The sequence below is a fragment of the Hyperolius riggenbachi genome, chromosome 2 (genome assembly GCF_040937935.1).
Source record: "Hyperolius riggenbachi isolate aHypRig1 chromosome 2, aHypRig1.pri, whole genome shotgun sequence".
NCBI classification, from domain to species: domain Eukaryota; kingdom Metazoa; phylum Chordata; class Amphibia; order Anura; family Hyperoliidae; genus Hyperolius; species Hyperolius riggenbachi.
In genome coordinates, this window is record NC_090647.1 from 446,350,674 (window position 1) to 446,364,582 (window position 13,909).

Here is a 13,909-nt window from a genome sequence, read left to right on the forward strand (position 1 = left end):
GATGATGTGCAGGGGGTCTGATCGCTCCGATCGGCAGGCATGTTGCGGGGGGGCACCTCAAAGCCCCCCTCCGTGGCAAAATTCACCCCCTCCCTCTCCTCCCTCTCACCCCTGATGATCCGGGATGCACAGGACGCTATCCGTCCTGTGCAGCCAGTGACAGGCTGTCCCGTCACATGGCGGCGATCCCCGGCCGCTGATTGGCTGGGGATCGCTGATCTGCCGTACGTCGCTGCTGCGCAGCAGCGCCGTACAATGTAAACAAAGGAGACAAATGTCTCCTACGTTTACATTTTGCGAGCCGCAATCAGCGGCTCGCAGGCTATTCACGGAGATCCGCTCCGTGATCTAACAGGAAACGGCTGCTCGCGCGAGCGGCCTTTCCTGATTAATTAGGGAGGCACCTGGCGACACAGATGTGCGTCGCTGGTCCTCCAGCTACCACTTTGCCGCCGTACGGTATGAGTGTGCGGTCGGCAAGTGGTTAAAGAAAACCAAATTCTAACAGCTTTGGTACACTTTACATTTCTTAGTACCAATTTGGAGAGAAGAGGTTTTGGCTGTAGGGGAGGTGGAGGCTATATGTAAAGCTTAGGGGTATATTTAACCATTTACCGACATCCTAACGTATTAAAACGTCATGCTTACCGCTATTAACAGCAACATGACGTTTTAATACGTCGCGCATTCCCGCCGCTGCTACCGCCGTGTGTCCGCCGCTACCGCCGCCATTACCGTCGGGATCCCGTGCTGGGCGATTGGGGAAGAGGACTGAACAGTCCTCTACCCAATCGCAGTGCCTGGAGTGAATGGACGTGACCGCGAACAGCGGCTACGTCCATTCACATAAACAGGAAATGTAACAGTTTAATAAAGTGTGTAAAAAAAAAAAAAAAAAAAAGTGAACACGTCCTATGAGTGTTCACCAGCGCCATCTTGTGGCCAAAAAGTATATTACACTTACAAAATACATACATTTTTAAGTATATACACATCATTAATAAAATTACACTTCCAACCCTCCCCCCCCAAAAAAACACTTGTAAAAAAAAAAAATCAGCTTAAAAAAATAAAATAAATAGTTGCCTTAGGGACTCAGCTTTTTTTATTCTATATTTTATGGGGGAAAATTAATTTTAATTTATTACATAGGGGCTTGTAATTATGGCCAGAACAAACAGAAAAATAACCACTTATATTTCAAAATAATATACTGTCGCCATACATTGTGGTAGGGACATAATCTAAACGGTTTAATTATCGGGACCACTGGGCAAATAAAACGTGTTTGTTTTATCCACAGGAGAATGTTTAATTTTAAAACTATAAAGGCTGAACACTGAGAAATAATGATTTTTTTTCTTTTTTTTTTCTGTTTTTCTCATTAAAATGCATTTAGAATAAAAAAATTCTTAGCAAAATGTACTATCCACAGAAAGCCTAATTGGTGGCGAAAAAAACGAGGTATAGATCATTTTCTTGTGATAAGTGGTAATAAAGTTATTAGGGAATAAAAGGGAGGAGCGCTGACAACTGAAAATTGCTCTGGTCCGTTAGGATAAAAACCCTTGGGGGTGAACTGGTTAAGTAATTTTTTTTTTTTTTTTATATTCTTTATTTATACCAAAAATATAATTTTACATATCATATCATATCATCACGAAGAAAACATTTCTTTACATATCATCTTCATTTTACATATTTTACTACTTTAAAATCCAGTGATAATTCTTGGCTATTAGATTGTTTTCAGACACTCCAAAAATCTCTATTTTTCAAGTTCCAACTACCATGGAGCCTTTCTCTTTGCACCATTGCTACCAAGTACCCTTATTTCCTTTCACTTTCTTCCTCTCATTCTAGATACCCACCTTCCTCATTCATCTGGGATTTCACCCGTCCCCATTCGATATCACTTACACTCCATTCAGCTTTAACTCACTTACATCATACACACCTAGCTCATATACAGTAGACAGGGAGAGGGGTAGGAGGGGAGGGGGGACGGGAGGACCGAGGCCCCATATTTTCAATTCTCATTCTGTTCCCAGTTAATCCTATTTATTGATCCCTTAAGAATGCCCCTCTATTCCTCCTGCTCCTGCGTACTTATAATTATTTTATACTCTTCGGATCTAATAAATTCTTCCCACTTCCCCCAAGTTTGTTTTACCTGCTCCTCCTTCCCCCTTTTCTCCTGGACCAGTTGTTCCATATCAAATATATGGGATACCTCTCTCAGCCATTCTCCAACTGTTGGAGTGTGGGTCGTCTTCCACCATCTTGGTATTAATATTTTTGCTGCATTAACTAAGTGGTTTATTCCTGATTTCATATATTTCCTTATACTCATCGAGTTGGCGTGTAAAAGAAAAAATCCCGGCTCGTCTGGGAGTTCCCATCCCACTATCTCTCCAATGTATCTTCTCACTTCCCTCCAATAAATTTTAATGTTCTCACAGCCCCAAAATATATGCATCAAAGTTCCTCTTTCCTTACCGCATCTCCAGCACCCCTCATCAGCACCTACAAACATCTTTCCCAGTCTGGTGGGGGTGTAATACCACCTACTAACCAATTTTACTCCCGCTTCCTGAATCCTGGTGGAAACTGAGCTCCTGTGCATAAGGCACAGCACATTTTTCCATTCCCTATCCGTAAGTTCTCTTTGTAGGTCTCTCTGCCATTTAATCCTCCAATTTCCCGTTAGATCTTGACCACCATTCAACATATTGTATATTTTAGACAGGGAACCCCTGCTATTTCCCTCCTCCATACACAATCTCTCAAAGGGGGTTAGCTCTCTAGAAAACTCCTCTTTTGTCCCCAGTCTCCTGAGAAATGACCTAAATTGCATAAGGCTCCACCATTCACTCTCGTTGGTCTGTGGGTCTTTAAGGAATTTCGTCAGGGGTTCCCACTCCCCTTTCCTCACCAACATTCCCGCCCTCAATATTTGTGATCCTCTCCAATGTGGGTAGGAGTTCTTTTGATGCCCCTGTTTAAATTCTGGGTTGTCTAATATCGGGAGGAGTGGGGAGGGTCCATTAATCAGTTGACATTTCCGCCTATACGAATATAGTGTCTTTAACGCATTGTTCATAAACCCTCCTGCCAGATGGTCGCTAATCACTCTTTTGTTCAACCACGGTAATCCTACCAAAGGGACATTTATTAAATGCTGCTCTATTTCCGTCCAAATTTTTTCTTTTTTATTTTTATGCCAGTCCACAATTCTATTTAAAGAGGCTGCAGCATGATATAGCTGGGGATTCGGAACCGCAAGCCCACCTTTCTCTTTAGGTTGTGTCATTAATTTGTACTTTATCCGTGGTGGTTTAGAATACCAGATAAATCTCACAAATTCCCTTCTCAGAGACACAAAGAAGGAGGTAGGGACTGCTATTGGCAACGATTGGAATATATATATTAGCCTTGGCATAATATTCATTTTTAAGATGCTGATCCTTCCAAACCATGAGAACTCAGGTCTATTCCAGCTACTCAAGTCCTTCTTCACTTCCTGGGCTATAGTTTTATAATTACTTTGATATAATGTTTGAACGTCCGGTGATATATTTATCCCTAGGTATCTCAATGTAGATGTCACCCACTTTATGGGAAAATTTTCCTTAAGTTGTTCTATTTCTCTCTGTTCCATAGCTACTCCCAGGGCCTCACATTTCTCCCAATTAATCTTAAACCCCGACAATTGTCTATACTTATTGAATTCCCTCAAAAGACATGGCAGGGAGACCCTGGGATTCATTAGGAAAAACAGGAGGTCATCTGCAAATCCTGCCACTCGATGTTCCCTATCTCCTATTTCTAGTCCCCTTATGTCTGGATTTGCTCTAATTCTTCTCAAAAATGGTTCTAGTGTCAACAAAAAGATCAGTGGAGAGAGGGGACAGCCCTGCCTAGTCCCATTATAAATCCTCAGGTGGTCTGACAAGACACCGTTAACTTTCACTCTTGCCGTCGGGTTTGAGTACAAGGCTAATACTCGCGTCATCATATTCTCTCCCAGTCCTATATGACTAAGGACTGCTTTCATGAAGTCCCAATCTACCCTGTCAAATGCCTTCTCGGCATCCGTCGAGAGGCACATGACAGGGGACCGGGACTCCTTTGCTTGCTGCAGAAGCATAACCGCTCGGGTGACATTATCCCGTGTCTCTCTCTGTAGAACAAACCCGGCCTGGTCTGGATGGACCAGTTCCGGAATTACCCTCGCTAATCGTGTTGCCAATATATGTGACCCTAATTTCAAGTCCACATTTAGCAACGATATCGGTCTATAGCTAGTGCATAATCCCGGGTCCTTATCCTTCTTTATTATCACTGCAATCTGTGATTCCAGTGAGCTCCTCCCATATAGACCCCCGCTGTCCCCTCTCTCCACTATGGAATTCAGTGCGTCTGCCAAGTGCGGTGCCAGAGCGTGTTCGAAGCATTTAAAATATTCTGCCCCAAATCCGTCCGGGCCCGGCGCCTTGCCAACTGATACATGAGCTATTGCACTCTTTACTTCCTCTATAGTTATAGGTTCTTCAAGCCTCTTTATGTCTTCTTCTGTTAACTTTGGCATAGCTGATTCCTTAATATAATCTTCTATTTCCCTTTGTCTTTTTATTCTATAGCTATTCATCTCCTCCTTCCCTATTCCATATAGTTTTTCATAGAATTCTTTAAATACTCTTGCTATTGATTTACTTCTTTGATGTTTCTTATCTTGAGTATCTTTAATATATGGGATATAATTAGCCTGTTGCTGCTTCTTCAGGGCTCTTGCCAATATTTTCCCTCCTTTGTTCCCATGCTCATAGTAGGTTTTCTGGCATCTCTGTACCGCATATCTTGCTCGCATGAACATTAAGCTTTTATATCTTTCTCTTTCTGCGGCCAACTCACCCAATATATCCCTCTTCCCTGTTACCTTATGTTCTCTCTCCAGTCTCTCTATGTTGACTAGTATTCCCTTTCTTTTTTTTCCCCTTCCTTTTTTGCCCTACTTCCCTCCTCTATAAGATTTCCCCTTATCACGCATTTATGCGCTTCCCATGTAATCATGTGTGACGTGTCTCCTCCCTTATTTATTTCAAAGTATGTATTTATATTCTTCATTATTCTCTCCCTAACGTCCTCTCTTTGCAACAAATAGGTATTCAATCTCCATTGTAATGGTCTTCCTTTTCTAGCAGATAGATTTATCTTTAAGGAGACCGGGGCATGATCTGATAATGTAGCACATCCTATTGCTGATTCTATCTTTTCGGAGAGAAGATTATGCGACACAAAGATGCAATCTATGCGTGAATACATATCATGTGGGGCCGAATAAAACGTATAGTCTCTATCTGTAGGGTGCTGGAGACGCCATATATCTACGAGCTGTCTGTTCTGTAGCATTTTTCTTCCTCTTTTAATGCCTTTGTAGGTGAGGAATGACTTACCGGATGATGAATCTATAGTTGGTTCCAGCGTAAAGTTCATATCACCTCCTATTACCACATCTCCCTCCGCAAAATCATCTATTGCCCTTAAAAATTGTTCCAAGAAATTTATTTGACCTACATTTGGGGCGTAGAAAACTCCCATTGTTATCCTCCTACTCTCATATTTTCCCTTAACTAACAGGAATCTCCCCTCTTTATCTCTATATGTCTCTTCCTCCTCTAACATCACTCCCCTAGCGAAGACAATGGCCACACCCCTCTTTTTTGCTTCTTGTGCACTACTATATATCGCCCGGGGATATTTTTTGTTGGTTAATTTTGGGTGGGCTGGATTTTTAAAATGGGTTTCCTGTATAAGTGCTATTTTTATTTTGGCTTTATACATTTCCTGCAGTATCGAAGATCTCTTCTCTGGCTTATTGAGGCCTCGGGCATTCAGGGACATTATATTAAGCCCCGCCATCTCCTTATCCTATTCCCAATCCTCCCCTCCGCCCCCCCCCCCCCACGCCATCTCCCCATCCATCCATTCACACCTCACTCTCTCCACTCCATTCCATGTACCCAATTTATCTTCTATGTGGATCTTGTCCACATCAGCATTCCTACTGAATACTTTTGAGCCATCCACTCCTATCCTGTAGGTTTCCTTGAGTTTTTCCTTTCCTTTCCCCTCCCTACTCTTATTGGCCCTCCGGCCCTGTGGGGTATAGTGTTGCGTAACAACCATGATGTTAAGTCCCTCCTCACCCCCCGCCTCCCCGACCCCCTCCTTCCCAAACTCATTTATATGGACCAGCCAGACACCCGAAAGTAGAAGACAAGAGGAGGAGAAAAAAAAAACAAACAAACAAAAAAAAAAACCACTAATCTTCCTAGTTCCTTTCCCCCTTACAAATATAAAGGAGTGAGTTTACAGTCATCTCATAGCTTAGAAACTGGCGGCTCTCGGGACAGGTATTTATATTTTGTGTTCTAACGTATTCTTTGCCCTTCTAATCCCCCCCTTACATGTGAACTTATCTCACCTCTTATATTCTATTACTATTTCACTTCCCCCTATTTCTTTCCCACCCCAATTGTATTAACTTATTTAATACTTATGTGCTATTAAATTATTATACATCTGTGTTTCTATTCTCGGTGTTTTTCCCCTTCTTTTCCCTTTCTCTGGTGTTTCTTCTCCTTCCCTGTCCTTCCAGTCACCAGTTTCCATGCCCTTAATACCATTCTTTGGGGTTACCTTCTACTTCCATATAGTTTTTTACCACCATCCTCCATTTCCCCCCAACAAATTTTCCAAAGTTTTCACCTGTTTGAGATGCCGACCCCTCCCTGTTCACCCCCACTACCTCTATCTCATTGATACTTCTTATTAACCCCTTATTTGCTCCACCAGCGGTTTTCATGACAGGCACGTCCTTCAATCTATCATTTTAACTAATCTCCCCTCCGGCCTACTCCCTCACCCCACCTCCTCCCTCTAACTATTAAATTCCTCTCCCGTGTCCCTTATATTCTCTTAATTCTTAAGGCTACCTGTCATTCCAACCGCCCGTGTGATACATATCACCATAATACACATTACTTCTTTTTTTTCTCTCTTTTTCCTCCCCCCCCCCTCCCCCTCCCCTCATATATAACATAAATCCCATTATTGTTATACCAAGACATAACCAAAGAAAAAGGGGGCATCCTAGTCCTTCCTAACTCACTTGATTTTCCAATATTCCTTCAGTTTACTATTTATTTGTACTTCTTTCTCTTTTCTCTCCCCCCCTCCACCCCCCCCTCTCTCCTCCCTCTCCCTCCACCGTCCCCTTCAAGTGGACTATTATGAATGCTAATCATCCTTCTTCTTTCTCCCGTCTGGCGGCTTTTAGGACAAGTACCTGTGTACTCCTTACTACTTTCTACTTCTTTCCTTTTCCCCTCTCTATTCCCCCCGCCCCCGCACTCTCTATATCCCCCTCTAATTCCCCCCCTCGCCTTGTTCGTTCTTATTTCTATTTAATCTGTGGCATCCCACTGTTGTTATTATATTCAACCTGTGATCTATATATCTTTATGTGTCTATTCTTTTCTGTGTTCTACAGTGCTCTAAAATCCATCTCCCTTTTCCCCTTGTGTGTGTAGCTTCCTTCTTTTCATCTCTCCTTCCTGTACACGTGTTAAACTTATTTATTATTTAAATCTCCTATAATTTGTGAATCTGTGAACTATTTCTAGAACTTTACCCCTTTATTCCACATTCCTTGTCCTTCCGGCCTGCCAGATTCCATCTCCGTCTTAATTATTACTCTCAGGTGTCTCTTATCCATCAAGTATACGCTTTATATTTCCTCCCTGTGTTTATCTCCATTCAATTATTGGCACTATACATTCATTGCCATTTAAGTTATCCACTAGCGACTGCTGTGGCGGGAACCTCCATCTTCTATATATTAATCTAATCCTTCTTCTCCTATCTCCACCTCCCCCACCTATTTACTTATTTCCTTTTAAACCTTTTTAACCCATCTTATTCTATCTGACCTCCCACCACTTCAGTCGCCCGTGGATATCATTCCACTCTTATATTCTTCATCCTTCAGATCCATCACAGCTTAATGTTAACATCTGAAGGAGAGCAGTGTTCTTTCTCAATATCTCCCTCCCCCTCCACATAGGAGGGGTCAGCAAGAGAGAGAGAGAGAGAGAGAGAGGAAAAAAAAAAAAAAAAAAAAAAACCAAAAAAAAAAAAAAAAAAAAAAAAATTTTTAAATCAAATTATTTTCCTCCTCTAGTTTCCCTCCTTATTTCAAGTCCCCATACCCATCTTATGGCTTTTTAAGGCCTCTAGATCTTTGTGACATCATTTCAGAGTCCGGATCCCAGTCAGGGAGCTTCATCGCTGTGATATCTAAGAAATCAAAAAGTTCAGGAAGGTCATTGGGATGTCTTAAGAAAAAGGAACGTTGATTCTTCCTCACTATGAGGCTAAATGGGAACCCCCATCTGTACTGTATTCCTTCTTTTTGTAGAACCTGCAGCAATGGACGCAATGCTCTCCTCTGCTGGAGTGTACTAAATGCCAAGTCCTGAAAGAGCTGGATTTGGACTGAGTCACACAATATAGTCTCCTGTAATCTTGCAGCGGCCATTATTTCTTCTCATGGAAGTGATGCAAACGGCAAATAACATCCCTTGGTGCCTCCTGTGATTTCACCACCTGTTTCAATGTTCTATGGCACCTCTCAAATCTAATTGGTTGCTCTGGGGGTCTTTTTAATAGTGTATTAAATATATTAGTCAGTTTTAATTGTAGCTCCTCTGACTTATACAGTTCTGGTATGCCCTTGACTCTAATGTTTTTTCTTCTAGATCTATTTTGAAGGTCCTCTACTTGATATTGCAGGGAGCTACAGTATTGAGAGTGCTTATCTCTCTCCTTCGTTAACTCAGTCTGTAGTTCCTTGATTTTAGACTCTAATTTGTCCACTCTGTCATTTGTTACTTGTAGAGCGTCTCGTATTACTTCCACCTCTACTTTAGTAGCCGATACTATTTTCTCGATCTGATCTGTGAGCTCTTGCTTAGTGGGCAAATTTTTTAAGTGGAGCCAGATATCCTCCAGATTTCCCTGTTTCTTATGGGATATTTCCTGATGCTCTGCTATCGGTGGGGCTGTCTGTTGCTTTTCTGTTTGCTTTCCTGTTTTTGGGAAAAAATCTTTAGCTGATCTCTGAGAGGTATTGAGGCTTTCATCTGCCTCCTCTCTCTTTTTATTGCGGCCTGCCATTCTCTCCCCGTTGCAGATTGCACCCTAATCTGACAGCAGGAAATAACACAGTTCCTTCTCTCTTATCAGTTCTTATCTCTCTTGTCAGCTCCCAGCCAACAAACTTCAGTTAGAGTTAGTGTCTCTCACCTCTGCCTCTCCCCCACCGTTAGCCCGAATCCACCTCCTCCCAGGTCTCCCTCGGTCTGTTTGTCTCTTTTCAGCGTCCTCCTCCCTCTGCGTTAGACAGCTGTTTATCCGAGTGCCTCTCTTGGCTGTTTCTCCGCTCTTTGATGTCTGTATGGATTACTCCGCACTCTGCCGACCTCTGCCAGCTGGGTTCCCCACGTGATGCTGTGGTCTCTCCCGGCTGAAGCTCCAGTGCGCTCAGCAGGTATACTCTGCTGCCACCCCTTCTGCCGGGGTTATCTGCACTAGTCGGCGCTTCTCTTCTCCCAGTCCTCCCTTTTACTTTTTGCTAGGTCCACCGCCTCGGTTCTCAGCCAGTCCACGCCACATCGTAGGTAAATCTCAGGAAGGGGTCAGGGACGGAGCGGTGCAACAGGAACCACCCATCACGTCATCACGTCAGCCACTCCCCCCAGCAGCACAAATCTTCATATTTAAGTAATTTTAAATATGCCCCTGATTTTTACTCTGCAGGTTGCAACAATTTGTAAGTGAATGTTAAATTCTGTCTCTATAGCTGTAAGTTTAGCATTTCAGCTTTTGTCTTGAAAATTGTAGTGTACTGCATGTTGTTTTTTGTATGCAAGATGTTTTCCAGGAATATTTCCTCCATAGATGTGGAACATGTTAGAATTGTCCTAGACTGTGGATTGGTGTATTTATACTTCAGCGGGACATGTGGACTTATGACTTGTGAGCCCGATACTGGATGTTGGGACTGGTGAGAATTGCATTGTTTTGGATTTTTTTTGTGCATCTGCTATTTGTGGAGCTACTACTGGGACTTTGGAACTTTTCTTTCTTTTCCTGTGAAGCTGTGAACTGTAACTCCTTGGTGGGGAAAATAGTGAGATTTTTTAGACTGTGGGTGTAGTAATGCATTTCCCAGTTTAAGGGTGCTAGGCGAACCCCAATTTTCTGGCAGGGTTATGGAGGTTTGTGACAGTTCTAAGACAACAGAATCAAGAGACACATTCACAAAAAAAGAAACAAAAATTCCAAAGTCTCACTCAAATAGCAGAAAGTTCACAACACATCCCAGCAATCCATATACAGAAGTGCACAACAGATCCCAGCACTGTTTAAAAATATTGGGGTACCCGTGCACCCCATATTGCTGGGGGGGGGGGGGGAACTAGTAGAAGCATCAGATTACCTGTTGTGCCCACAAAATCTCAACTTATCCCCCAAATATCCCCAGCACCGTATACAAAAATTGGGGTACTCGTGCACCCCATATTGCTAGGGGGGACTAATGGAAGCATCAGATTACCTGCTGTGCCCACAAAAATCTAAAATGATCTCCCAGATATCCACTGATCCCAATGTGTTCTGATCTCATTCATTTTCTATGGAGAAGCATAGAGGCTGCATGGACCGATGCACGAGTGCTGCCTAGAGTGAAGTCATGTAGTATCAGTGCTGCCTAGAGTGAAGTATTTTAGCACTGGTGATGTATGAGTGAACCTCTCTATCATTTACTTCCTGTGGCCCAAATTTGAATAACTTGGAAGTGTATTGAAAAAATACGCTTCCGTGCATGCGTGCCTCAACACGAAGGTAAAAAAACAAAACAAACTGTGTTACCATAGACTTACATGACTTCCGGTTCGCCGCACATTACCCGACAACGAACGAATTACTCTTGCGTTGAATTGGGCACTTCCAGCGGAACGCATCGCACCGCACTAGGTATAAAATGCCCCATAGATTTTAGTGTAGTGTTGGCTCCAGTGTGAAAAGGGCCTGAGGGTTCTTTTATACTTACGTGCTGTGGTAGCAGTGTGGTTTAGAAGAATCGCACCGCAGCCAAAAAGTCGCACTGCGAGTTATAGGTGCAGTGTGACCAAAGAAAAAAAAATAACACGTGACTTTGGTGCACTTCCGGGAGTAGCTGGGTGCTGAACTGCAGGTTCTGCATTACTTTTGCCCTGAGCATTGCCACACTATCCCACTGCAGGAAGTGTATCATGCCTCATTGGCTGTAATGGCCACTGTGATGAGCTGCAATGGGGGAGAGTACCGTGACTTGACATGGTCAGTGGAAAAGGGGCCTGAACAGAACAGCCCATAAAATAACCCGACATAAGCCTGAATTAATATAAATTGCTTACTTCTGTAATGCTGGATTCACTCTAGTCTGTGCATTTTTCTGCATGAGTTTTGTGATAGTGGTACATTGCTGTAAGGGCCTATTCAAACTTGAGCGTTTTGCCGCCGATTTCGGCAAAACACTCAAACACTAGCGCTTTTGAAAGCGCTAGTGTAATTAAACCCTATGGGCCCATTCTTACCTGGGCGATTCAGCGCAAACTGCCCAAAATCGCGTAACACAAACGCGTCGCCTGCACCATTTTCAGGCGATTTCCCAGAGATCGCGTTTCAGTGCTATAGAAGCGATCGTGGGAAAATCGCTGCAGTGTTCAGTGATTTTTCAGCTGAAAAATCACTCACGCAAAACGCCGGCAATAGGCGCCGGCGTTTTGCGCTTTCGAGTGTGAATTGGCACTTAGTTGTGTTTGTGAAAAACGCATTCAAGTTTAAACTGGCCCATTGATTAACATTGGTTCTTAGTTTTCTTTTGCAGAAAAATAAATTGTGAATCCAGCCTCATGCCTCTATGATAGAAAAAGGGTGCATTCACACTGCATCTGTTGCGTTGCATAACAATTCTCTTCACATCTCTGCAATGTAATGCATCATGCTATTCAAACTCGCAAACCAAATAAAACCTGCCCCCCCCCCCTTCCCCCATAAAAACCCTAAACCTCCCCCTCCAGGATCAAAAAATGTTTCTGTGTCCACATGCACTACCTTATAGCCTCTCCCCTCCCACTCCCTAAAGCCAGCAGAGCGCACATTACCTGTCATTGGAGCTATCAGCACGTTCTCTTTACGCTTCTGTTCAGCAGTGCCGTACAGTGTAATGACTGATATTTATGTTTGCAAAAGAATGTTTCTCCTCCGAATGTCCAGTGTTAACAAGCTGTGTGTTTATAACATTGTGTTACTATACAGCTTAGTCTAAAGTAGTCTTATTAGCTAAAAGTGTATTTTTTATTTACCTCTAAGTTAGCCAATAAATGGTATCATTCTGATTCAAAACTTCTTCCTTTTATTGATGGCTAACACAGTACAACACTCTACTCCTTTTGATGTAAGTATGTAACTTTTTTTTAGAAGCCCCTCTACACTTGCCTTGCAAGTGTGCATTGCGTTAACCTGTTTTGCCGCAGTGTAACGCAACGACTATGCAAGGCAATGGGGCCTAGCACACTTACCGTGTTGCTTCAGAAGTTCCCAATTGGCCACTGACCTGCCGCAAAGTCAACAGCACATTACCGTCTGACTTCCACACCAACACAGCGGTGGCGGAATGCCTTTAAGTCCAATGGACGACACAGAAATTTTTAAATTAGGCGTGCATGCACAGAACGAACTGAATACGACAGGAAACCCTGTCTAGCAGGGAATACGTCAAGTGGCAAGGGATGTGTGGGGGGAGTCGGCAAGGGGCGTGTCAGTGCATTCTGCTGCGGGGTCATACGAATGCAGTTTTTTGCGTTGCAGTCCAATGCAATGGGGGCGGAGCATCTCACTGCAACGCTATTGCCAGCTGTAACACCGTCCTTAAAGTTACAGGCGTACTTTAAAATAAAAGACACACTTGTGTGAGTGCAAGGAACTAATCACTATCATTTTAAACCAGAGACTTTCATACTCTTTGGGCCAAATTTATTAAGGCATTTCCAGAGACCTCAGAGCATCTCCATATTATAAGTGATTCAGCAAAACATTTAATGAACTGAATTCCAGGTGAGGATTTGTCACCCTCACCTGGATCATATCAGATCATAGTCAAGGTTCCTGAGATGTACGTAGACTAATGATTATAAAGTTGTGATTACTCGCAGAATGCGCAGCAAAAGGTTTTTTGTTTTGTTTTGTAATAATCTTTGGATAGCCTGGATTTATTTTTTTAAAAAGGCACTCACTGCGGGTACCTGCATACGACTGCAATCGCTCAACTACTAATTTACTTGCCTTTCAGCAGCCACTACTATAGTTCAGTATGATCCAGGAAAAGGCTACAATCGACCACCTTATAGCAGACATTTGTAAGGAGCAGTTCACACCAACGTTTACTGCCAGCCACGGCACCTGTTGTTAAAGTCCTGCCCAAAGGTGAAAGGGCGGTGCCTCTACTGGCAGCCGTGTTCTGATCCCAAATTTTCATTTCTGACGACCCAGAAAGCAACATGCTCTTTCCAGGGTCTCTGTGTCCTCCTGTATGAAGTGCCAGATTTCTGGTAAGAGCACAACGGTCCAGGCCTTGGGCGGCTGCAGGCCAATGGGGCACCTGGACATGAAAGAGGGGTTGCTGCTTATGAAAGGAGAGGCTGAAAATGGGGAGCAATGCATTAAAAAAGAAAACTGATGGTCAAGGGAGCTGTTCCTGAAATAAAGGGGTTGCTGTACATGGATGATACACATGGAAGAG